Here is a 27,469-nt window from a genome sequence, read left to right as displayed (position 1 = left end):
ACAATGCATAGAAGCCCTGTTTCTTTCTGGTTAGAGGTGTAGAAACAGAGTTGCAATTACTTTAAATGGTCAAATTACAAACATGATAAAACACCTTGTTTCTCCCCTGTATAAAATCTTTTCACTTGAAATATGTGTTTTTTTAGCATATTGTAAGTTATTCAGTTTGGGTAAAAACAGTATTTCTTGCTCTGAAACCATGTATAAGCCGATTACAATGCATAGAAACCCTGTTTCTTTATGGTTAGAGGTGTAGAAACAGAGTTGCAATTACTTTAAATGGTCAAATGACAAACATTTTAAAACACCTTGTTTCTCCCCTGTATAAAATCTTTTTACTTGAAATATGTGTTTTCTTAGGATATTGTAAGTTATTCAGTTTGCTTAAAAACAGTATTTCTTGCTCTGAAACCATGTATAAGCCGATTACAATGCATGGAAACGTTGCCTCCTTGTGGTTAGAGGTGTAGAAACAGAGTTGCAATTACTTTAAATGGTCAAATTACAAACATGTTAAAACACCTTGTTTCTCCCCTGTATAAAATATTTTCACTTGAAATATGTGTTTTCTTAGGATATTGTAAGTTGTTCAGTTTGCTTAAAAACAAGATGTCTTGCTCTGAAACAGTGTATAAGCTGATTACAATGCATAGAAGCCCTGTTTCTTTCTGGTTAGAGGTGTAGAAACAGAGTTGCAATTACTTTAAATGGTCAAATTACAAACACCTTGTTTCTCCCCTGTATAAAATCTTTTCACTTGAAATATGTGTTTTCTTAGGATATTGTAAGTTGTTCAGTTTGCTTAAAAACAAGATGTCTTGCTCTGAAACAGTGTATAAGCCGATTACAATGCATAGAAGCCCTGTTTCTTTCTGGTTAGAGGTGTAGAAACAGAGTTGCAATTACTTTAAATGGTCAAATTACAAACATGTTAAAACCCCTTGTTTCTCCCCTGGATAAAATCTGTTTATATGAAATATGTGTTTTCTTAGGATATTGTAAGTTGTTCAGTTTGCTTAAAAACAAGATGTCTTGCTCTGAAACAGTGTATAAGCTGATTACAATGCATAGAAGCCCTGTTTCTTTCTGGTTAGAGGTGTAGAAACAGAGTTGCAATTACTTTAAATGGTCAAATTACAAACATGATAAAACACCTTGTTTCTCCCCTGTATAAAATCTTTTCACTTGAAGTATGTGTTTTCTTAGCATATTGTAAGTTATTCAGTTTGGTTAAAAACAGTATTTCTTGCTCTGAAACCATGTATAAGCCGATTACAATGCATAGAAACCCTGTTTCTTTATGGTTAGAGGTGTAGAAACAGAGTTGCAATTACTTTAAATGGTCAAATGACAAACATTTTAAAACACCTTGTTTCTCCCCTGTATAAAATCTTTTTACTTGAAATATGTGTTTTCTTAGGATATTGTAAGTTATTCAGTTTGCTTAAAAACAGTATTTCTTGCTCTGAAACCATGTATAAGCCGATTACAATGCATGGAAACGTTGCCTCCTTGTGGTTAGAGGTGTAGAAACAGAGTTGCAATTACTTTAAATGGTCAAATTACAAACATGTTAAAACACCTTGTTTCTCCCCTGTATAAAATCTTTTCACTTGAAATATGTGTTTTCTTAGGATATTGTAAGTTGTTCAGTTTGCTTAAAAAGAAGATGTCTTGCTCTGAAACAGTGTATAAGCTGATTACAATGCATAGAAGCCCTGTTTCTTTCTGGTTAGAGGTGTAGAAACAGAGTTGCAATTACTTTAAATGGTCAAATTACAAACATGATAAAACACCTTGTTTCTCCCCTGTATAAAATCTTTTCACTTGAAATATGTGTTTTCTTAGGATATTGTAAGTTGTTCAGTTTGCTTAAAAACAATATGTCTTGCTCTGAAACCATGTATAAGCCGATTCCAATGCATAGAAACCCTGTTTCTTTATAGTTAGAGGTGTAGAAACAGAGTTGCAATTACTTTAAATTGTCAAATTACAAACATGTTAAAACAACTTGTTTCTCGCCTGTATAAAATCTTTTCACTTGAAATATGTGTTTTCTTAGCATATTGTAAGTTATTCAGTTTGCTTAAAAACAAGATGTCTTGCTCTGAAACAGTGTATAAGCCGATTACAATGCATAGAAGCCCTGTTTCTTTCTGGTTAGAGGTGTAGAAACAGAGTTGCAATTACTTTAAATGGTCAAATTACAAACATGTTAAAACACCTTGTTTCTCCCCTGTATAAAATCTTTTCACTTGAAATATGTGTTTTCTTAGGATATTGTAAGTTGTTCAGTTTGCTTAAAAACAAGATGTCTTGCTCTGAAACAGTGTATAAGCTGATTACAATGCATAGAAGCCCTGTTTCTTTCTGGTTAGAGGTGTAGAAACAGAGTTGCAATTACTTTAAATGGTCAAATTACAAACATGATAAAACACCTTGTTTCTCCCCTGTATAAAATCTTTTCACTTGAAGTATGTGTTTTCTTAGCATATTGTAAGTTATTCAGTTTGGTTAAAAACAGTATTTCTTGCTCTGAAACCATGTATAAGCCGATTACAATGCATAGAAACCCTGTTTCTTTATGGTTAGAGGTGTAGAAACAGAGTTGCAATTACTTTAAATGGTCAAATTACAAACATGTTAAATCCCCTTGTTTCTCCCCTGTATAAAATCTTTTTACTTGAAATATGTGTTTTCTTAGGATATTGTAAGTTATTCAGTTTGCTTAAAAACAAGATGTCTTGCTCTGAAACAGTGTATAAGCCGATTACAATGCATAGAAGCCCTGTTTCTTTCTGGTTAGAGGTGTAGAAACAGAGTTGCAATTACTTTAAATGGTCAAATTACAAACATGTTAAATCCCCTTGTTTCTCCCCTGTATAAAATCTTTTTACTTGAAATATGTGTTTTCTTAGGATATTGTAAGTTATTCAGTTTGCTTAAAAACAAGATGTCTTGCTCTGAAACAGTGTATAAGCCGATTAAAATGCATAGAAGCCCTGTTTCTTTCTGGTTAGAGGTGTAGAAACAGAGTTGCAATTAATTTAAATGGTCAAATTACAAACATGTTAAAACACCTTGTTTCTCCCCTGTATAAAATCTTTTCACTTGAAATATGTGTTTTCTTAGGATATTGTAAGTTATTCAGTTTGGTTAAAAACAGTATTTCTTGCTCTGAAACCATGTATAAGCCGATTACAATGCATAGAAACCCTGTTTCTTTCTGGTTAGAGGTGTAGAAACAGAGTTGCAATTACTTTAAATGGTCAAATTACAAACATGTTAAAACCCCTTGTTTCTCCCCTGGATAAAATCTGTTTATATGAAATATGTGTTTTCTTAGGATATTGTAAGTTATTCAGTTTGGTTAAAAACAGTATTTCTTGCTCTGAAACCATGTATAAGCCGATTACAATGCATGGAAACGTTGCCTCCTTGTGGTTAGAGGTGTAGAAACAGAGTTGCAATTACTTTAAATGGTCAAATTACAAACATGTTAAAACCCCTTGTTTCTCCCCTGGATAAAATCTGTTTATATGAAATATGTGTTTTCTTAGGATATTGTAAGTTGTTCAGTTTGCTTAAAAACAAGATGTCTTGCTCTGAAACAGTGTATAAGCTGATTACAATGCATAGAAGCCCTGTTTCTTTCTGGTTAGAGGTATAGAAACAGAGTTGCAATTACTTTAAATGGTCAAATTACAAACATGTTAAAACACCTTGTTTCTCCCCTGTATAAAATCTTTTTACTTGAAATATGTGTTTTCTTAGGATATTGTAAGTTTTTCAGTTTGCTTAAAAACAAGATGTCTTGCTCTGAAACAGTGTATAAGCTGATTACAATGCATAGAAGCCCTGTTTCTTTATGGTTAGAGGTGTAGAAACAGAGTTGCAATTACTTTAAATGGTCAAATTACAAACATGTTAAATCCCCTTGTTTCTCCCCTGTATAAAATCTTTTTACTTGAAATATGTGTTTTCTTAGGATATTGTAAGTTATTCAGTTTGCTTAAAAACAAGATGTCTTGCTCTGAAACAGTGTATAAGCCGATTACAATGCATAGAAGCCCTGTTTCTTTCTGGTTAGAGGTGTAGAAACAGAGTTGCAATTACTTTAAATGGTCAAATTACAAACATGTTAAAACCCCTTGTTTCTCCCCTGGATAAAATCTGTTTATATGAAATATGTGTTTTCTTAGGATATTGTAAGTTGTTCAGTTTGCTTAAAAACAAGATGTCTTGCTCTGAAACAGTGTATAAGCTGATTACAATGCATAGAAGCCCTGTTTCTTTCTGGTTAGAGGTGTAGAAACAGAGTTGCAATTACTTTAAATGGTCAAATTACAAACATGATAAAACACCTTGTTTCTCCCCTGTATAAAATCTTTTCACTTGAAATATGTGTTTTCTTAGCATATTGTAAGTTATTCAGTTTGGTTAAAAACAGTATTTCTTGCTCTGAAACCATGTATAAGCCGATTACAATGCATAGAAACCCTGTTTCTTTATGGTTAGAGGTGTAGAAACAGAGTTGCAATTACTTTAAATGGTCAAATTACAAACATGTTAAAACACCTTGTTTCTCCCCTGTATAAAATCTTTTCACTTGAAATATGTGTTTTCTTAGGATATTGTAAGTTATTCAGTTTGCTTAAAAACAAGATGTCTTGCTCTGAAACAGTGTATAAGCCGATTACAATGCATAGAAGCCCTGTTTCTTTCTGGTTAGAGGTGTAGAAACAGAGTTGCAATTACTTTAAATGGTCAAATTACAAACATGTTAAAACACCTTGTTTCTCCCCTGTATAAAATCTTTTTACTTGAAATATGTGTTTTCTTAGGATATTGTAAGTTTTTCAGTTTGCTTAAAAACAAGATGTCTTGCTCTGAAACAGTGTATAAGCCGATTACAATGCATAGAAGCCCTGTTTCTTTCTGGTTAGAGGTGTAGAAACAGAGTTGCAATTACTTTAAATGGTCAAATTACAAACATGTTAAAACACCTTGTTTCTCCCCTGTATAAAATATTTTCACTTGAAATATGTGTTTTCTTAGGATATTGTAAGTTGTTCAGTTTGCTTAAAAACAAGATGTCTTGCTCTGAAACAGTGTATAAGCTGATTACAATGCATAGAAGCCCTGTTTCTTTCTGGTTAGAGGTGTAGAAACAGAGTTGCAATTACTTTAAATGGTCAAATTACAAACATGATAAAACACCTTGTTTCTCCCCTGTATAAAATCTTTTCACTTGAAGTATGTGTTTTCTTAGCATATTGTAAGTTATTCAGTTTGGTTAAAAACAGTATTTCTTGCTCTGAAACCATGTATAAGCCGATTACAATGCATAGAAACCCTGTTTCTTTATGGTTAGAGGTGTAGAAACAGAGTTGCAATTACTTTAAATGGTCAAATTACAAACATGTTAAATCCCCTTGTTTCTCCCCTGTATAAAATCTTTTTACTTGAAATATGTGTTTTCTTAGGATATTGTAAGTTATTCAGTTTGCTTAAAAACAAGATGTCTTGCTCTGAAACAGTGTATAAGCCGATTACAATGCATAGAAGCCCTGTTTCTTTCTGGTTAGAGGTGTAGAAACAGAGTTGCCATTACTTTAAATGGTCAAATTACAAACATGTTAAATCCCCTTGTTTCTCCCCTGTATAAAATCTTTTTACTTGAAATATGTGTTTTCTTAGGATATTGTAAGTTATTCAGTTTGCTTAAAAACAAGATGTCTTGCTCTGAAACAGTGTATAAACCGATTAAAATGCATAGAAGCCCTGTTTCTTTCTGGTTAGAGGTGTAGAAACAGAGTTGCAATTAATTTAAATGGTCAAATTACAAACATGTTAAAACACCTTGTTTCTCCCCTGTATAAAATCTTTTCACTTGAAATATGTGTTTTCTTAGGATATTGTAAGTTATTCAGTTTGGTTAAAAACAGTATTTCTTGCTCTGAAACCATGTATAAGCCGATTACAATGCATAGAAACCCTGTTTCTTTCTGGTTAGAGGTGTAGAAACAGAGTTGCAATTACTTTAAATGGTCAAATTACAAACATGTTAAAACCCCTTGTTTCTCCCCTGGATAAAATCTGTTTATATGAAATATGTGTTTTCTTAGGATATTGTAAGTTATTCAGTTTGGTTAAAAACAGTATTTCTTGCTCTGAAACCATGTATAAGCCGATTACAATGCATGGAAACGTTGCCTCCTTGTGGTTAGAGGTGTAGAAACAGAGTTGCAATTACTTTAAATGGTCAAATTACAAACATGTTAAAACCCCTTGTTTCTCCCCTGGATAAAATCTGTTTATATGAAATATGTGTTTTCTTAGGATATTGTAAGTTGTTCAGTTTGCTTAAAAACAAGATGTCTTGCTCTGAAACAGTGTATAAGCTGATTACAATGCATAGAAGCCCTGTTTCTTTCTGGTTAGAGGTATAGAAACAGAGTTGCAATTACTTTAAATGGTCAAATTACAAACATGTTAAAACACCTTGTTTCTCCCCTGTATAAAATCTTTTTACTTGAAATATGTGTTTTCTTAGGATATTGTAAGTTTTTCAGTTTGCTTAAAAACAAGATGTCTTGCTCTGAAACAGTGTATAAGCTGATTACAATGCATAGAAACCCTGTTTCTTTATGGTTAGAGGTGTAGAAACAGAGTTGCAATTACTTTAAATGGTCAAATTACAAACATGTTAAATCCCCTTGTTTCTCCCCTGTATAAAATCTTTTTACTTGAAATATGTGTTTTCTTAGGATATTGTAAGTTATTCAGTTTGCTTAAAAACAAGATGTCTTGCTCTGAAACAGTGTATAAGCCGATTAAAATGCATAGAAGCCCTGTTTCTTTCTGGTTAGAGGTGTAGAAACAGAGTTGCAATTAATTTAAATGGTCAAATTACAAACATGTTAAAACACCTTGTTTCTCCCCTGTATAAAATCTTTTCACTTGAAATATGTGTTTTCTTAGGATATTGTAAGTTATTCAGTTTGGTTAAAAACAGTATTTCTTGCTCTGAAACCATGTATAAGCCGATTACAATGCATAGAAACCCTGTTTCTTTCTGGTTAGAGTTGTAGAAACAGAGTTGCAATTACTTTAAATGGTCAAATTACAAACATGTTAAAACCCCTTGTTTCTCCCCTGGATAAAATCTGTTTATATGAAATATGTGTTTTCTTGGGATATTGTAAGTTATTCAGTTTGGTTAAAAACAGTATTTCTTGCTCTGAAACCATGTATAAGCCGATTACAATGCATGGAAACGTTGCCTCCTTGTGGTTAGAGGTGTAGAAACAGAGTTGCAATTACTTTAAATGGTCAAATTACAAACATGTTAAAACCCCTTGTTTCTCCCCTGGATAAAATCTGTTTATATGAAATATGTGTTTTCTTAGGATATTGTAAGTTGTTCAGTTTGCTTAAAAACAAGATGTCTTGCTCTGAAACAGTGTATAAGCTGATTACAATGCATAGAAGCCCTGTTTCTTTCTGGTTAGAGGTGTAGAAACAGAGTTGCAATTACTTTAAATGGTCAAATTACAAACATGATAAAACACCTTGTTTCTCCCCTGTATAAAATCTTTTCACTTGAAATATGTGTTTTCTTAGCATATTGTAAGTTATTCAGTTTGGTTAAAAACAGTATTTCTTGCTCTGAAACCATGTATAAGCCGATTACAATGCATAGAAACCCTGTTTCTTTATGGTTAGAGGTGTAGAAACAGAGTTGCAATTACTTTAAATGGTCAAATTACAAACATGTTAAATCCCCTTGTTTCTCCCCTGTATAAAATCTTTTTACTTGAAATATGTGTTTTCTTAGGATATTGTAAGTTATTCAGTTTGCTTAAAAACAAGATGTCTTGCTCTGAAACAGTGTATAAGCCGATTACAATGCATAGAAGCCCTGTTTCTTTCTGGTTAGAGGTGTAGAAACAGAGTTGCAATTACTTTAAATGGTCAAATTACAAACATGTTAAATCCCCTTGTTTCTCCCCTGTATAAAATCTTTTTACTTGAAATATGTGTTTTCTTAGGATATTGTAAGTTATTCAGTTTGCTTAAAAACAAGATGTCTTGCTCTGAAACAGTGTATAAGCCGATTAAAATGCATAGAAGCCCTGTTTCTTTCTGGTTAGAGGTGTAGAAACAGAGTTGCAATTAATTTAAATGGTCAAATTACAAACATGTTAAAACACCTTGTTTCTCCCCTGTATAAAATCTTTTCACTTGAAATATGTGTTTTCTAAGGATATTGTAAGTTATTCAGTTTGGTTAAAAACAGTATTTCTTGCTCTGAAACCATGTATAAGCCGATTACAAAGCATAGAAACCCTGTTTCTTTCTGGTTAGAGGTGTAGAAACAGAGTTGCAATTACTTTAAATGGTCAAATTACAAACATGTTAAAACCCCTTGTTTCTCCCCTGGATAAAATCTGTTTATATGAAATATGTGTTTTCTTAGGATATTGTAAGTTATTCAGTTTGGTTAAAAACAGTATTTCTTGCTCTGAAACCATGTATAAGCCGATTACAATGCATGGAAACGTTGCCTCCTTGTGGTTAGAGGTGTAGAAACAGAGTTGCAATTACTTTAAATGGTCAAATTACAAACATGTTAAAACCCCTTGTTTCTCCCCTGGATAAAATCTGTTTATATGAAATATGTGTTTTCTTAGGATATTGTAAGTTGTTCAGTTTGCTTAAAAACAAGGTCTTGCTCTGAAACAGTGTATAAGCTGATTACAATGCATAGAAGCCCTGTTTCTTTGTGGTTAGAGGTGTAGAAACAGAGTTGCAATTACTTTAAATGGTCAAATTACAAACATGATAAAACACCTTGTTTCTCCCCTGTATAAAATCTTTTCACTTGAAATATGTGTTTTCTTAGCATATTGTAAGTTATTCAGTTTGGTTAAAAACAGTATTTCTTGCTCTGAAACCATGTATAAGCCGATTACAATGCATAGAAACCCTGTTTCTTTCTGGTTAGAGGTGTAGAAACAGAGTTGCAATTACTTTAAATGGTCAAATTACAAACATGTTAAAACCCCTTGTTTCTCCCCTGGATAAAATCTGTTTATATGAAATATGTGTTTTCTTAGGATATTGTAAGTTATTCAGTTTGGTTAAAAACAGTATTTCTTGCTCTGAAACCATGTATAAGCCGATTACAATGCATGGAAACGTTGCCTCCTTGTGGTTAGAGGTGTAGAAACAGAGTTGCAATTACTTTAAATGGTCAAATTACAAACATGTTAAAACCCCTTGTTTCTCCCCTGGATAAAATCTGTTTATATGAAATATGTGTTTTCTTAGGATATTGTAAGTTATTCAGTTTGCTTAAAAACAAGATGTCTTGCTCTGAAACAGTGTATAAGCCGATTACAATGCATAGAAGCCCTGTTTCTTTCTGGTTAGAGGTGTAGAAACAGAGTTGCAATTACTTTAAATAGTCAAATTACAAACATGTAAAACACCTTGTTTCTCCCCTGTATAAAATCTTTTTACTTGAAATATGTGTTTTCTTAGGATATTGTAAGTTATTCAGTTTGCTTAAAAACAAGATGTCTTGCTCTGAAACAGTGTATAAGCCGATTACAATGCATAGAAGCCCTGTTTCTTTCTGGTTAGAGGTGTAGAAACAGAGTTGCAATTACTTTAAATGGTCAAATTACAAACATGATAAAACACCTTGTTTCTCCCCTGTATAAAATCTTTTCACTTGAAATATGTGTTTTTTTAGCATATTGTAAGTTATTCAGTTTGGGTAAAAACAGTATTTCTTGCTCTGAAACCATGTATAAGCCGATTACAATGCATAGAAACCCTGTTTCTTTATGGTTAGAGGTGTAGAAACAGAGTTGCAATTACTTTAAATGGTCAAATGACAAACATTTTAAAACACCTTGTTTCTCCCCTGTATAAAATCTTTTTACTTGAAATATGTGTTTTCTTAGGATATTGTAAGTTATTCAGTTTGCTTAAAAACAGTATTTCTTGCTCTGAAACCATGTATAAGCCGATTACAATGCATGGAAACGTTGCCTCCTTGTGGTTAGAGGTGTAGAAACAGAGTTGCAATTACTTTAAATGGTCAAATTACAAACATGTTAAAACACCTTGTTTCTCCCCTGTATAAAATATTTTCACTTGAAATATGTGTTTTCTTAGGATATTGTAAGTTGTTCAGTTTGCTTAAAAACAAGATGTCTTGCTCTGAAACAGTGTATAAGCTGATTACAATGCATAGAAGCCCTGTTTCTTTCTGGTTAGAGGTGTAGAAACAGAGTTGCAATTACTTTAAATGGTCAAATTACAAACACCTTGTTTCTCCCCTGTATAAAATCTTTTCACTTGAAATATGTGTTTTCTTAGGATATTGTAAGTTGTTCAGTTTGCTTAAAAACAAGATGTCTTGCTCTGAAACAGTGTATAAGCCGATTACAATGCATAGAAGCCCTGTTTCTTTCTGGTTAGAGGTGTAGAAACAGAGTTGCAATTACTTTAAATGGTCAAATTACAAACATGTTAAAACCCCTTGTTTCTCCCCTGGATAAAATCTGTTTATATGAAATATGTGTTTTCTTAGGATATTGTAAGTTGTTCAGTTTGCTTAAAAACAAGATGTCTTGCTCTGAAACAGTGTATAAGCTGATTACAATGCATAGAAGCCCTGTTTCTTTCTGGTTAGAGGTGTAGAAACAGAGTTGCAATTACTTTAAATGGTCAAATTACAAACATGATAAAACACCTTGTTTCTCCCCTGTATAAAATCTTTTCACTTGAAGTATGTGTTTTCTTAGCATATTGTAAGTTATTCAGTTTGGTTAAAAACAGTATTTCTTGCTCTGAAACCATGTATAAGCCGATTACAATGCATAGAAACCCTGTTTCTTTATGGTTAGAGGTGTAGAAACAGAGTTGCAATTACTTTAAATGGTCAAATGACAAACATTTTAAAACACCTTGTTTCTCCCCTGTATAAAATCTTTTTACTTGAAATATGTGTTTTCTTAGGATATTGTAAGTTATTCAGTTTGCTTAAAAACAGTATTTCTTGCTCTGAAACCATGTATAAGCCGATTACAATGCATGGAAACGTTGCCTCCTTGTGGTTAGAGGTGTAGAAACAGAGTTGCAATTACTTTAAATGGTCAAATTACAAACATGTTAAAACACCTTGTTTCTCCCCTGTATAAAATCTTTTCACTTGAAATATGTGTTTTCTTAGGATATTGTAAGTTGTTCAGTTTGCTTAAAAACAAGATGTCTTGCTCTGAAACAGTGTATAAGCTGATTACAATGCATAGAAGCCCTGTTTCTTTCTGGTTAGAGGTGTAGAAACAGAGTTGCAATTACTTTAAATGGTCAAATTACAAACATGATAAAACACCTTGTTTCTCCCCTGTATAAAATCTTTTCACTTGAAATATGTGTTTTCTTAGGATATTGTAAGTTGTTCAGTTTGCTTAAAAACAATATGTCTTGCTCTGAAACCATGTATAAGCCGATTCCAATGCATAGAAACCCTGTTTCTTTATAGTTAGAGGTGTAGAAACAGAGTTGCAATTACTTTAAATTGTCAAATTACAAACATGTTAAAACAACTTGTTTCTCGCCTGTATAAAATCTTTTCACTTGAAATATGTGTTTTCTTAGCATATTGTAAGTTATTCAGTTTGCTTAAAAACAAGATGTCTTGCTCTGAAACAGTGTATAAGCCGATTACAATGCATAGAAGCCCTGTTTCTTTCTGGTTAGAGGTGTAGAAACAGAGTTGCAATTACTTTAAATGGTCAAATTACAAACATGTTAAAACACCTTGTTTCTCCCCTGTATAAAATCTTTTCACTTGAAATATGTGTTTTCTTAGGATATTGTAAGTTGTTCAGTTTGCTTAAAAACAAGATGTCTTGCTCTGAAACAGTGTATAAGCTGATTACAATGCATAGAAGCCCTGTTTCTTTCTGGTTAGAGGTGTAGAAACAGAGTTGCAATTACTTTAAATGGTCAAATTACAAACATGATAAAACACCTTGTTTCTCCCCTGTATAAAATCTTTTCACTTGAAGTATGTGTTTTCTTAGCATATTGTAAGTTATTCAGTTTGGTTAAAAACAGTATTTCTTGCTCTGAAACCATGTATAAGCCGATTACAATGCATAGAAACCCTGTTTCTTTATGGTTAGAGGTGTAGAAACAGAGTTGCAATTACTTTAAATGGTCAAATTACAAACATGTTAAATCCCCTTGTTTCTCCCCTGTATAAAATCTTTTTACTTGAAATATGTGTTTTCTTAGGATATTGTAAGTTATTCAGTTTGCTTAAAAACAAGATGTCTTGCTCTGAAACAGTGTATAAGCCGATTACAATGCATAGAAGCCCTGTTTCTTTCTGGTTAGAGGTGTAGAAACAGAGTTGCAATTACTTTAAATGGTCAAATTACAAACATGTTAAATCCCCTTGTTTCTCCCCTGTATAAAATCTTTTTACTTGAAATATGTGTTTTCTTAGGATATTGTAAGTTATTCAGTTTGCTTAAAAACAAGATGTCTTGCTCTGAAACAGTGTATAAGCCGATTAAAATGCATAGAAGCCCTGTTTCTTTCTGGTTAGAGGTGTAGAAACAGAGTTGCAATTAATTTAAATGGTCAAATTACAAACATGTTAAAACACCTTGTTTCTCCCCTGTATAAAATCTTTTCACTTGAAATATGTGTTTTCTTAGGATATTGTAAGTTATTCAGTTTGGTTAAAAACAGTATTTCTTGCTCTGAAACCATGTATAAGCCGATTACAATGCATAGAAACCCTGTTTCTTTCTGGTTAGAGGTGTAGAAACAGAGTTGCAATTACTTTAAATGGTCAAATTACAAACATGTTAAAACCCCTTGTTTCTCCCCTGGATAAAATCTGTTTATATGAAATATGTGTTTTCTTAGGATATTGTAAGTTATTCAGTTTGGTTAAAAACAGTATTTCTTGCTCTGAAACCATGTATAAGCCGATTACAATGCATGGAAACGTTGCCTCCTTGTGGTTAGAGGTGTAGAAACAGAGTTGCAATTACTTTAAATGGTCAAATTACAAACATGTTAAAACCCCTTGTTTCTCCCCTGGATAAAATCTGTTTATATGAAATATGTGTTTTCTTAGGATATTGTAAGTTGTTCAGTTTGCTTAAAAACAAGATGTCTTGCTCTGAAACAGTGTATAAGCTGATTACAATGCATAGAAGCCCTGTTTCTTTCTGGTTAGAGGTATAGAAACAGAGTTGCAATTACTTTAAATGGTCAAATTACAAACATGTTAAAACACCTTGTTTCTCCCCTGTATAAAATCTTTTTACTTGAAATATGTGTTTTCTTAGGATATTGTAAGTTTTTCAGTTTGCTTAAAAACAAGATGTCTTGCTCTGAAACAGTGTATAAGCTGATTACAATGCATAGAAACCCTGTTTCTTTATGGTTAGAGGTGTAGAAACAGAGTTGCAATTACTTTAAATGGTCAAATTACAAACATGTTAAATCCTCTTGTTTCTCCCCTGTATAAAATCTTTTTACTTGAAATATGTGTTTTCTTAGGATATTGTAAGTTATTCAGTTTGCTTAAAAACAAGATGTCTTGCTCTGAAACAGTGTATAAGCCGATTAAAATGCATAGAAGCCCTGTTTCTTTCTGGTTAGAGGTGTAGAAACAGAGTTGCAATTAATTTAAATGGTCAAATTACAAACATGTTAAAACACCTTGTTTCTCCCCTGTATAAAATCTTTTCACTTGAAATATGTGTTTTCTTAGGATATTGTAAGTTATTCAGTTTGGTTAAAAACAGTATTTCTTGCTCTGAAACCATGTATAAGCCGATTACAATGCATAGAAACCCTGTTTCTTTCTGGTTAGAGTTGTAGAAACAGAGTTGCAATTACTTTAAATGGTCAAATTACAAACATGTTAAAACCCCTTGTTTCTCCCCTGGATAAAATCTGTTTATATGAAATATGTGTTTTCTTAGGATATTGTAAGTTATTCAGTTTGGTTAAAAACAGTATTTCTTGCTCTGAAACCATGTATAAGCCGATTACAATGCATGGAAACGTTGCCTCCTTGTGGTTAGAGGTGTAGAAACAGAGTTGCAATTACTTTAAATGGTCAAATTACAAACATGTTAAAACACCTTGTTTCTCCCCTGTATAAAATATTTTCACTTGAAATATGTGTTTTCTTAGGATATTGTAAGTTGTTCAGTTTGCTTAAAAACAAGATGTCTTGCTCTGAAACAGTGTATAAGCTGATTACAATGCATAGAAGCCCTGTTTCTTTCTGGTTAGAGGTGTAGAAACAGAGTTGCAATTACTTTAAATGGTCAAATTACAAACATGATAAAACACCTTGTTTCTCCCCTGTATAAAATCTTTTCACTTGAAATATGTGTTTTCTTAGCATATTGTAAGTTATTCAGTTTGGTTAAAAACAGTATTTCTTGCTCTGAAACCATGTATAAGCCGATTACAATGCATAGAAACCCTGTTTCTTTATGGTTAGAGGTGTAGAAACAGAGTTGCAATTACTTTAAATGGTCAAATTACAAACATGTTAAATCCCCTTGTTTCTCCCCTGTATAAAATCTTTTTACTTGAAATATGTGTTTTCTTAGGATATTGTAAGTTATTCAGTTTGCTTAAAAACAAGATGTCTTGCTCTGAAACAGTGTATAAGCCGATTACAATGCATAGAAGCCCTGTTTCTTTCTGGTTAGAGGTGTAGAAACAGAGTTGCAATTACTTTAAATGGTCAAATTACAAACATGTTAAATCCCCTTGTTTCTCCCCTGTATAAAATCTTTTTACTTGAAATATGTGTTTTCTTAGGATATTGTAAGTTATTCAGTTTGCTTAAAAACAAGATGTCTTGCTCTGAAACAGTGTATAAGCCGATTAAAATGCATAGAAGCCCTGTTTCTTTCTGGTTAGAGGTGTAGAAACAGAGTTGCAATTAATTTAAATGGTCAAATTACAAACATGTTAAAACACCTTGTTTCTCCCCTGTATAAAATCTTTTCACTTGAAATATGTGTTTTCTAAGGATATTGTAAGTTATTCAGTTTGGTTAAAAACAGTATTTCTTGCTCTGAAACCATGTATAAGCCGATTACAAAGCATAGAAACCCTGTTTCTTTCTGGTTAGAGGTGTAGAAACAGAGTTGCAATTACTTTAAATGGTCAAATTACAAACATGTTAAAACCCCTTGTTTCTCCCCTGGATAAAATCTGTTTATATGAAATATGTGTTTTCTTAGGATATTGTAAGTTATTCAGTTTGGTTAAAAACAGTATTTCTTGCTCTGAAACCATGTATAAGCCGATTACAATGCATGGAAACGTTGCCTCCTTGTGGTTAGAGGTGTAGAAACAGAGTTGCAATTACTTTAAATGGTCAAATTACAAACATGTTAAAACCCCTTGTTTCTCCCCTGGATAAAATCTGTTTATATGAAATATGTGTTTTCTTAGGATATTGTAAGTTGTTCAGTTTGCTTAAAAACAAGATGTCTTGCTCTGAAACAGTGTATAAGCTGATTACAATGCATAGAAGCCCTGTTTCTTTGTGGTTAGAGGTGTAGAAACAGAGTTGCAATTACTTTAAATGGTCAAATTACAAACATGATAAAACACCTTGTTTCTCCCCTGTATAAAATCTTTTCACTTGAAATATGTGTTTTCTTAGCATATTGTAAGTTATTCAGTTTGGTTAAAAACAGTATTTCTTGCTCTGAAACCATGTATAAGCCGATTACAATGCATAGAAACCCTGTTTCTTTCTGGTTAGAGGTGTAGAAACAGAGTTGCAATTACTTTAAATGGTCAAATTACAAACATGTTAAAACCCCTTGTTTCTCCCCTGGATAAAATCTGTTTATATGAAATATGTGTTTTCTTAGGATATTGTAAGTTATTCAGTTTGGTTAAAAACAGTATTTCTTGCTCTGAAACCATGTATAAGCCGATTACAATGCATGGAAACGTTGCCTCCTTGTGGTTAGAGGTGTAGAAACAGAGTTGCAATTACTTTAAATGGTCAAATTACAAAAATGTTAAAACCCCTTGTTTCTCCCCTGGATAAAATCTGTTTATATGAAATATGTGTTTTCTTAGGATATTGTAAGTTATTCAGTTTGCTTAAAAACAAGATGTCTTGCTCTGAAACAGTGTATAAGCCGATTACAATGCATAGAAGCCCTGTTTCTTTCTGGTTAGAGGTGTAGAAACAGAGTTGCAATTACTTTAAATGGTCAAATTACAAACATGTAAAACACCTTGTTTCTCCCCTGTATAAAATCTTTTTACTTGAAATATGTGTTTTCTTAGGATATTGTAAGTTATTCAGTTTGCTTAAAAACAAGATGTCTTGCTCTGAAACAGTGTATAAGCCGATTACAATGCATAGAAGCCCTGTTTCTTTCTGGTTAGAGGTGTAGAAACAGAGTTGCAATTACTTTAAATGGTCAAATTACAAACATGATAAAACACCTTGTTTCTCCCCTGTATAAAATCTTTTCACTTGAAATATGTGTTTTTTTAGCATATTGTAAGTTATTCAGTTTGGGTAAAAACAGTATTTCTTGCTCTGAAACCATGTATAAGCCGATTACAATGCATAGAAACCCTGTTTCTTTATGGTTAGAGGTGTAGAAACAGAGTTGCAATTACTTTAAATGGTCAAATGACAAACATTTTAAAACACCTTGTTTCTCCCCTGTATAAAATCTTTTTACTTGAAATATGTGTTTTCTTAGGATATTGTAAGTTATTCAGTTTGCTTAAAAACAGTATTTCTTGCTCTGAAACCATGTATAAGCCGATTACAATGCATGGAAACGTTGCCTCCTTGTGGTTAGAGGTGTAGAAACAGAGTTGCAATTACTTTAAATGGTCAAATTACAAACATGTTAAAACACCTTGTTTCTCCCCTGTATAAAATATTTTCACTTGAAATATGTGTTTTCTTAGGATATTGTAAGTTGTTCAGTTTGCTTAAAAACAAGATGTCTTGCTCTGAAACAGTGTATAAGCTGATTACAATGCATAGAAGCCCTGTTTCTTTCTGGTTAGAGGTGTAGAAACAGAGTTGCAATTACTTTAAATGGTCAAATTACAAACACCTTGTTTCTCCCCTGTATAAAATCTTTTCACTTAAAATATGTGTTTTCTTAGGATATTGTAAGTTGTTCAGTTTGCTTAAAAACAAGATGTCTTGCTCTGAAACAGTGTATAAGCCGATTACAATGCATAGAAGCCCTGTTTCTTTCTGGTTAGAGGTGTAGAAACAGAGTTGCAATTACTTTAAATGGTCAAATTACAAACATGTTAAATCCCCTTGTTTCTCCCCTGTATAAAATCTTTTTACTTGAAATATGTGTTTTCTTAGGATATTGTAAGTTATTCAGTTTGCTTAAAAACAAGATGTCTTGCTCTGAAACAGTGTATAAGCCGATTAAAATGCATAGAAGCCCTGTTTCTTTCTGGTTAGAGGTGTAGAAACAGAGTTGCAATTAATTTAAATGGTCAAATTACAAACATGTTAAAACACCTTGTTTCTCCCCTGTATAAAATCTTTTCACTTGAAATATGTGTTTTCTTAGGATATTGTAAGTTATTCAGTTTGGTTAAAAACAGTATTTCTTGCTCTGAAACCATGTATAAGCCGATTACAATGCATAGAAACCCTGTTTCTTTCTGGTTAGAGGTGTAGAAACAGAGTTGCAATTACTTTAAATGGTCAAATTACAAACATGTTAAATCCCCTTGTTTCTCCCCTGTATAAAATCTTTTTACTTGAAATATGTGTTTTCTTAGGATATTGTAAGTTATTCAGTTTGCTTAAAAACAAGATGTCTTGCTCTGAAACAGTGTATAAGCCGATTACAATGCATAGAAGCCCTGTTTCTTTCTGGTTAGAGGTGTAGAAACAGAGTTGCAATTACTTTAAATGGTCAAATTACAAACATGTAAAACACCTTGTTTCTCCCCTGGATAAAATCTGTTTATATGAAATATGTGTTTTCTTAGGATATTGTAAGTTGTTCAGTTTGCTTAAAAACAAGATGTCTTGCTCTGAAACAGTGTATAAGCTGATTACAATGCATAGAAGCCCTGTTTCTTTGTGGTTAGAGGTGTAGAAACAGAGTTGCAATTACTTTAAATGGTCAAATTACAAACATGTTAAAACCCCTTGTTTCTCCCCTGGATAAAATCTGTTTATATGAAATATGTGTTTTCTTAGGATATTGTAAGTTATTCAGTTTGGTTAAAAACAGTATTTCTTGCTCTGAAACCATGTATAAGCCGATTACAATGCATGGAAACGTTGCCTCCTTGTGGTTAGAGGTGTAGAAACAGAGTTGCAATTACTTTAAATGGTCAAATTACAAACATGTTAAAACCCCTTGTTTCTCCCCTGTATAAAATCTTTTTACTTGAAATATGTGTTTTCTTAGGATATTGTAAGTTATTCAGTTTGCTTAAAAACAAGATGTCTTGCTCTGAAACAGTGTATAAGCCGATTACAATGCATAGAAGCCCTGTTTCTTTCTGGTTAGAGGTGTAGAAACAGAGTTGCAATTACTTTAAATGGTCAAATTACAAACATGATAAAACACCTTGTTTCTCCCCTGTATAAAATCTTTTCACTTGAAATATGTGTTTTTTTAGCATATTGTAAGTTATTCAGTTTGGGTAAAAACAGTATTTCTTGCTCTGAAACCATGTATAAGCCGATTACAATGCATAGAAACCCTGTTTCTTTATGGTTAGAGGTGTAGAAACAGAGTTGCAATTACTTTAAATGGTCAAATGACAAACATTTTAAAACACCTTGTTTCTCCCCTGTATAAAATCTTTTTACTTGAAATATGTGTTTTCTTAGGATATTGTAAGTTATTCAGTTTGCTTAAAAACAGTATTTCTTGCTCTGAAACCATGTATAAGCCGATTACAATGCATGGAAACGTTGCCTCCTTGTGGTTAGAGGTGTAGAAACAGAGTTGCAATTACTTTAAATGGTCAAATTACAAACATGTTAAAACACCTTGTTTCTCCCCTGTATAAAATATTTTCACTTGAAATATGTGTTTTCTTAGGATATTGTAAGTTGTTCAGTTTGCTTAAAAACAAGATGTCTTGCTCTGAAACAGTGTATAAGCTGATTACAATGCATAGAAGCCCTGTTTCTTTCTGGTTAGAGGTGTAGAAACAGAGTTGCAATTACTTTAAATGGTCAAATTACAAACACCTTGTTTCTCCCCTGTATAAAATCTTTTCACTTAAAATATGTGTTTTCTTAGGATATTGTAAGTTGTTCAGTTTGCTTAAAAACAAGATGTCTTGCTCTGAAACAGTGTATAAGCCGATTACAATGCATAGAAGCCCTGTTTCTTTCTGGTTAGAGGTGTAGAAACAGAGTTGCAATTACTTTAAATGGTCAAATTACAAACATGTTAAATCCCCTTGTTTCTCCCCTGTATAAAATCTTTTTACTTGAAATATGTGTTTTCTTAGGATATTGTAAGTTATTCAGTTTGCTTAAAAACAAGATGTCTTGCTCTGAAACAGTGTATAAGCCGATTAAAATGCATAGAAGCCCTGTTTCTTTCTGGTTAGAGGTGTAGAAACAGAGTTGCAATTAATTTAAATGGTCAAATTACAAACATGTTAAAACACCTTGTTTCTCCCCTGTATAAAATCTTTTCACTTGAAATATGTGTTTTCTTAGGATATTGTAAGTTATTCAGTTTGGTTAAAAACAGTATTTCTTGCTCTGAAACCATGTATAAGCCGATTACAATGCATAGAAACCCTGTTTCTTTCTGGTTAGAGGTGTAGAAACAGAGTTGCAATTACTTTAAATGGTCAAATTACAAACATGTTAAATCCCCTTGTTTCTCCCCTGTATAAAATCTTTTTACTTGAAATATGTGTTTTCTTAGGATATTGTAAGTTATTCAGTTTGCTTAAAAACAAGATGTCTTGCTCTGAAACAGTGTATAAGCCGATTACAATGCATAGAAGCCCTGTTTCTTTCTGGTTAGAGGTGTAGAAACAGAGTTGCAATTACTTTAAATGGTCAAATTACAAACATGTAAAACACCTTGTTTCTCCCCTGGATAAAATCTGTTTATATGAAATATGTGTTTTCTTAGGATATTGTAAGTTGTTCAGTTTGCTTAAAAACAAGATGTCTTGCTCTGAAACAGTGTATAAGCTGATTACAATGCATAGAAGCCCTGTTTCTTTGTGGTTAGAGGTGTAGAAACAGAGTTGCAATTACTTTAAATGGTCAAATTACAAACATGATAAAACACCTTGTTTCTCCCCTGTATAAAATCTTTTCACTTGAAATATGTGTTTTCTTAGCATATTGTAAGTTATTCAGTTTGGTTAAAAACAGTATTTCTTGCTCTGAAACCATGTATAAGCCGATTACAATGCATAGAAACCCTGTTTCTTTCTGGTTAGAGGTGTAGAAACAGAGTTGCAATTACTTTAAATGGTCAAATTACAAACATGTTAAAACCCCTTGTTTCTCCCCTGGATAAAATCTGTTTATATGAAATATGTGTTTTCTTAGGATATTGTAAGTTATTCAGTTTGGTTAAAAACAGTATTTCTTGCTCTGAAACCATGTATAAGCCGATTACAATGCATGGAAACGTTGCCTCCTTGTGGTTAGAGGTGTAGAAACAGAGTTGCAATTACTTTAAATGGTCAAATTACAAACATGTTAAAACCCCTTGTTTCTCCCCTGGATAAAATCTGTTTATATGAAATATGTGTTTTCTTAGGATATTGTAAGTTATTCAGTTTGCTTAAAAACAAGATGTCTTGCTCTGAAACAGTGTATAAGCCGATTACAATGCATAGAAGCCCTGTTTCTTTCTGGTTAGAGGTGTAGAAACAGAGTTGCAATTACTTTAAATGGTCAAATTACAAACATGTAAAACACCTTGTTTCTCCCCTGTATAAAATCTTTTTACTTGAAATATGTGTTTTCTTAGGATATTGTAAGTTATTCAGTTTGCTTAAAAACAAGATGTCTTGCTCTGAAACAGTGTATAAGCCGATTACAATGCATAGAAGCCCTGTTTCTTTCTGGTTAGAGGTGTAGAAACAGAGTTGCAATTACTTTAAATGGTCAAATTACAAACATGATAAAACACCTTGTTTCTCCCCTGTATAAAATCTTTTCACTTGAAATATGTATTTTTTTAGCATATTGTAAGTTATTCAGTTTGGGTAAAAACAGTATTTCTTGCTCTGAAACCATGTATAAGCCGATTACAATGCATAGAAACCCTGTTTCTTTATGGTTAGAGGTGTAGAAACAGAGTTGCAATTACTTTAAATGGTCAAATGACAAACATTTTAAAACACCTTGTTTCTCCCCTGTATAAAATCTTTTTACTTGAAATATGTGTTTTCTTAGGATATTGTAAGTTATTCAGTTTGCTTAAAAACAGTATTTCTTGCTCTGAAACCATGTATAAGCCGATTACAATGCATGGAAACGTTGCCTCCTTGTGGTTAGAGGTGTAGAAACAGAGTTGCAATTACTTTAAATGGTCAAATTACAAACATGTTAAAACACCTTGTTTCTCCCCTGTATAAAATATTTTCACTTGAAATATGTGTTTTCTTAGGATATTGTAAGTTGTTCAGTTTGCTTAAAAACAAGATGTCTTGCTCTGAAACAGTGTATAAGCTGATTACAATGCATAGAAGCCCTGTTTCTTTCTGGTTAGAGGTGTAGAAACAGAGTTGCAATTACTTTAAATGGTCAAATTACAAACACCTTGTTTCTCCCCTGTATAAAATCTTTTCACTTAAAATATGTGTTTTCTTAGGATATTGTAAGTTGTTCAGTTTGCTTAAAAACAAGATGTCTTGCTCTGAAACAGTGTATAAGCCGATTACAATGCATAGAAGCCCTGTTTCTTTCTGGTTAGAGGTGTAGAAACAGAGTTGCAATTACTTTAAATGGTCAAATTACAAACATGTTAAATCCCCTTGTTTCTCCCCTGTATAAAATCTTTTTACTTGAAATATGTGTTTTCTTAGGATATTGTAAGTTATTCAGTTTGCTTAAAAACAAGATGTCTTGCTCTGAAACAGTGTATAAGCCGATTAAAATGCATAGAAGCCCTGTTTCTTTCTGGTTAGAGGTGTAGAAACAGAGTTGCAATTAATTTAAATGGTCAAATTACAAACATGTTAAAACACCTTGTTTCTCCCCTGTATAAAATCTTTTCACTTGAAATATGTGTTTTCTTAGGATATTGTAAGTTATTCAGTTTGGTTAAAAACAGTATTTCTTGCTCTGAAACCATGTATAAGCCGATTACAATGCATAGAAACCCTGTTTCTTTCTGGTTAGAGGTGTAGAAACAGAGTTGCAATTACTTTAAATGGTCAAATTACAAACATGTTAAATCCCCTTGTTTCTCCCCTGTATAAAATCTTTTTACTTGAAATATGTGTTTTCTTAGGATATTGTAAGTTATTCAGTTTGCTTAAAAACAAGATGTCTTGCTCTGAAACAGTGTATAAGCCGATTACAATGCATAGAAGCCCTGTTTCTTTCTGGTTAGAGGTGTAGAAACAGAGTTGCAATTACTTTAAATGGTCAAATTACAAACATGTTAAATCCCCTTGTTTCTCCCCTGTATAAAATCTTTTTACTTGAAATATGTGTTTTCTTAGGATATTGTAAGTTATTCAGTTTGCTTAAAAACAAGATGTCTTGCTCTGAAACAGTGTATAAGCCGATTAAAATGCATAGAAGCCCTGTTTCTTTCTGGTTAGAGGTGTAGAAACAGAGTTGCAATTAATTTAAATGGTCAAATTACAAACATGTTAAAACACCTTGTTTCTCCCCTGTATAAAATCTTTTCACTTGAAATATGTGTTTTCTTAGGATATTGTAAGTTATTCAGTTTGGTTAAAAACAGTATTTCTTGCTCTGAAACCATGTATAAGCCGATTACAATGCATAGAAACCCTGTTTCTTTCTGGTTAGAGGTGTAGAAACAGAGTTGCAATTACTTTAAATGGTCAAATTACAAACATGTTAAAACCCCTTGTTTCTCCCCTGGATAAAATCTGTTTATATGAAATATGTGTTTTCTTAGGATATTGTAAGTTATTCAGTTTGGTTAAAAACAGTATTTCTTGCTCTGAAACCATGTATAAGCCGATTACAATGCATGGAAACGTTGCCTCCTTGTGGTTAGAGGTGTAGAAACAGAGTTGCAATTACTTTAAATGGTCAAATTACAAACATGTTAAAACCCCTTGTTTCTCCCCTGGATAAAATCTGTTTATATGAAATATGTGTTTTCTTAGGATATTGTAAGTTGTTCAGTTTGCTTAAAAACAAGATGTCTTGCTCTGAAACAGTGTATAAGCTGATTACAATGCATAGAAGCCCTGTTTCTTTCTGGTTAGAGGTATAGAAACAGAGTTGCAATTACTTTAAATGGTCAAATTACAAACATGTTAAAACACCTTGTTTCTCCCCTGTATAAAATCTTTTTACTTGAAATATGTGTTTTCTTAGGATATTGTAAGTTTTTCAGTTTGCTTAAAAACAAGATGTCTTGCTCTGAAACAGTGTATAAGCTGATTACAATGCATAGAAACCCTGTTTCTTTATGGTTAGAGGTGTAGAAACAGAGTTGCAATTACTTTAAATGGTCAAATTACAAACATGTTAAATCCCCTTGTTTCTCCCCTGTATAAAATCTTTTTACTTGAAATATGTGTTTTCTTAGGATATTGTAAGTTATTCAGTTTGCTTAAAAACAAGATGTCTTGCTCTGAAACAGTGTATAAGCCGATTAAAATGCATAGAAGCCCTGTTTCTTTCTGGTTAGAGGTGTAGAAACAGAGTTGCAATTAATTTAAATGGTCAAATTACAAACATGTTAAAACACCTTGTTTCTCCCCTGTATAAAATCTTTTCACTTGAAATATGTGTTTTCTTAGGATATTGTAAGTTATTCAGTTTGGTTAAAAACAGTATTTCTTGCTCTGAAACCATGTATAAGCCGATTACAATGCATAGAAACCCTGTTTCTTTCTGGTTAGAGTTGTAGAAACAGAGTTGCAATTACTTTAAATGGTCAAATTACAAACATGTTAAAACCCCTTGTTTCTCCCCTGGATAAAATCTGTTTATATGAAATATGTGTTTTCTTAGGATATTGTAAGTTATTCAGTTTGGTTAAAAACAGTATTTCTTGCTCTGAAACCATGTATAAGCCGATTACAATGCATGGAAACGTTGCCTCCTTGTGGTTAGAGGTGTAGAAACAGAGTTGCAATTACTTTAAATGGTCAAATTACAAACATGTTAAAACCCCTTGTTTCTCCCCTGGATAAAATCTGTTTATATGAAATATGTGTTTTCTTAGGATATTGTAAGTTGTTCAGTTTGCTTAAAAACAAGATGTCTTGCTCTGAAACAGTGTATAAGCTGATTACAATGCATAGAAGCCCTGTTTCTTTGTGGTTAGAGGTGTAGAAACAGAGTTGCAATTACTTTAAATGGTCAAATTACAAACATGATAAAACACCTTGTTTCTCCCCTGTATAAAATCTTTTCACTTGAAATATGTGTTTTCTTAGCATATTGTAAGTTATTCAGTTTGGTTAAAAACAGTATTTCTTGCTCTGAAACCATGTATAAGCCGATTACAATGCATAGAAACCCTGTTTCTTTCTGGTTAGAGGTGTAGAAACAGAGTTGCAATTACTTTAAATGGTCAAATTACAAACATGTTAAAACCCCTTGTTTCTCCCCTGGATAAAATCTGTTTATATGAAATATGTGTTTTCTTAGGATATTGTAAGTTATTCAGTTTGGTTAAAAACAGTATTTCTTGCTCTGAAACCATGTATAAGCCGATTACAATGCATGGAAACGTTGCCTCCTTGTGGTTAGAGGTGTAGAAACAGAGTTGCAATTACTTTAAATGGTCAAATTACAAACATGTTAAAACCCCTTGTTTCTCCCCTGGATAAAATCTGTTTATATGAAATATGTGTTTTCTTAGGATATTGTAAGTTATTCAGTTTGCTTAAAAACAAGATGTCTTGCTCTGAAACAGTGTATAAGCCGATTACAATGCATAGAAGCCCTGTTTCTTTCTGGTTAGAGGTGTAGAAACAGAGTTGCAATTACTTTAAATAGTCAAATTACAAACATGTAAAACACCTTGTTTCTCCCCTGTATAAAATCTTTTTACTTGAAATATGTGTTTTCTTAGGATATTGTAAGTTATTCAGTTTGCTTAAAAACAAGATGTCTTGCTCTGAAACAGTGTATAAGCCGATTACAATGCATAGAAGCCCTGTTTCTTTCTGGTTAGAGGTGTAGAAACAGAGTTGCAATTACTTTAAATGGTCAAATTACAAACATGATAAAACACCTTGTTTCTCCCCTGTATAAAATCTTTTCACTTGAAATATGTGTTTTTTTAGCATATTGTAAGTTATTCAGTTTGGGTAAAAACAGTATTTCTTGCTCTGAAACCATGTATAAGCCGATTACAATGCATAGAAACCCTGTTTCTTTATGGTTAGAGGTGTAGAAACAGAGTTGCAATTACTTTAAATGGTCAAATGACAAACATTTTAAAACACCTTGTTTCTCCCCTGTATAAAATCTTTTTACTTGAAATATGTGTTTTCTTAGGATATTGTAAGTTATTCAGTTTGCTTAAAAACAGTATTTCTTGCTCTGAAACCATGTATAAGCCGATTACAATGCATGGAAACGTTGCCTCCTTGTGGTTAGAGGTGTAGAAACAGAGTTGCAATTACTTTAAATGGTCAAATTACAAACATGTTAAAACACCTTGTTTCTCCCCTGTATAAAATATTTTCACTTGAAATATGTGTTTTCTTAGGATATTGTAAGTTGTTCAGTTTGCTTAAAAACAAGATGTCTTGCTCTGAAACAGTGTATAAGCTGATTACAATGCATAGAAGCCCTGTTTCTTTCTGGTTAGAGGTGTAGAAACAGAGTTGCAATTACTTTAAATGGTCAAATTACAAACACCTTGTTTCTCCCCTGTATAAAATCTTTTCACTTGAAATATGTGTTTTCTTAGGATATTGTAAGTTGTTCAGTTTGCTTAAAAACAAGATGTCTTGCTCTGAAACAGTGTATAAGCCGATTACAATGCATAGAAGCCCTGTTTCTTTCTGGTTAGAGGTGTAGAAACAGAGTTGCAATTACTTTAAATGGTCAAATTACAAACATGTTAAAACCCCTTGTTTCTCCCCTGGATAAAATCTGTTTATATGAAATATGTGTTTTCTTAGGATATTGTAAGTTGTTCAGTTTGCTTAAAAACAAGATGTCTTGCTCTGAAACAGTGTATAAGCTGATTACAATGCATAGAAGCCCTGTTTCTTTCTGGTTAGAGGTGTAGAAACAGAGTTGCAATTACTTTAAATGGTCAAATTACAAACATGATAAAACACCTTGTTTCTCCCCTGTATAAAATCTTTTCACTTGAAGTATGTGTTTTCTTAGCATATTGTAAGTTATTCAGTTTGGTTAAAAACAGTATTTCTTGCTCTGAAACCATGTATAAGCCGATTACAATGCATAGAAACCCTGTTTCTTTATGGTTAGAGGTGTAGAAACAGAGTTGCAATTACTTTAAATGGTCAAATGACAAACATTTTAAAACACCTTGTTTCTCCCCTGTATAAAATCTTTTTACTTGAAATATGTGTTTTCTTAGGATATTGTAAGTTATTCAGTTTGCTTAAAAACAGTATTTCTTGCTCTGAAACCATGTATAAGCCGATTACAATGCATGGAAACGTTGCCTCCTTGTGGTTAGAGGTGTAGAAACAGAGTTGCAATTACTTTAAATGGTCAAATTACAAACATGTTAAAACCCCTTGTTTCTCCCCTGGATAAAATCTGTTTATATGAAATATGTGTTTTCTTAGGATATTGTAAGTTGTTCAGTTTGCTTAAAAACAAGATGTCTTGCTCTGAAACAGTGTATAAGCTGATTACAATGCATAGAAGCCCTGTTTCTTTCTGGTTAGAGGTATAGAAACAGAGTTGCAATTACTTTAAATGGTCAAATTACAAACATGTTAAAACACCTTGTTTCTCCCCTGTATAAAATCTTTTTACTTGAAATATGTGTTTTCTTAGGATATTGTAAGTTTTTCAGTTTGCTTAAAAACAAGATGTCTTGCTCTGAAACAGTGTATAAGCTGATTACAATGCATAGAAACCCTGTTTCTTTATGGTTAGAGGTGTAGAAACAGAGTTGCAATTACTTTAAATGGTCAAATTACAAACATGTTAAATCCCCTTGTTTCTCCCCTGTATAAAATCTTTTTACTTGAAATATGTGTTTTCTTA

Source organism: Electrophorus electricus, chromosome 1 (genome assembly GCF_041902795.1).
Source record: "Electrophorus electricus isolate QZ-2024a chromosome 1, ASM4190279v1, whole genome shotgun sequence".
Classification (NCBI taxonomy): Eukaryota; Metazoa; Chordata; class Actinopteri; order Gymnotiformes; family Gymnotidae; genus Electrophorus; species Electrophorus electricus.
This window is presented reverse-complemented; position numbering follows the sequence as displayed.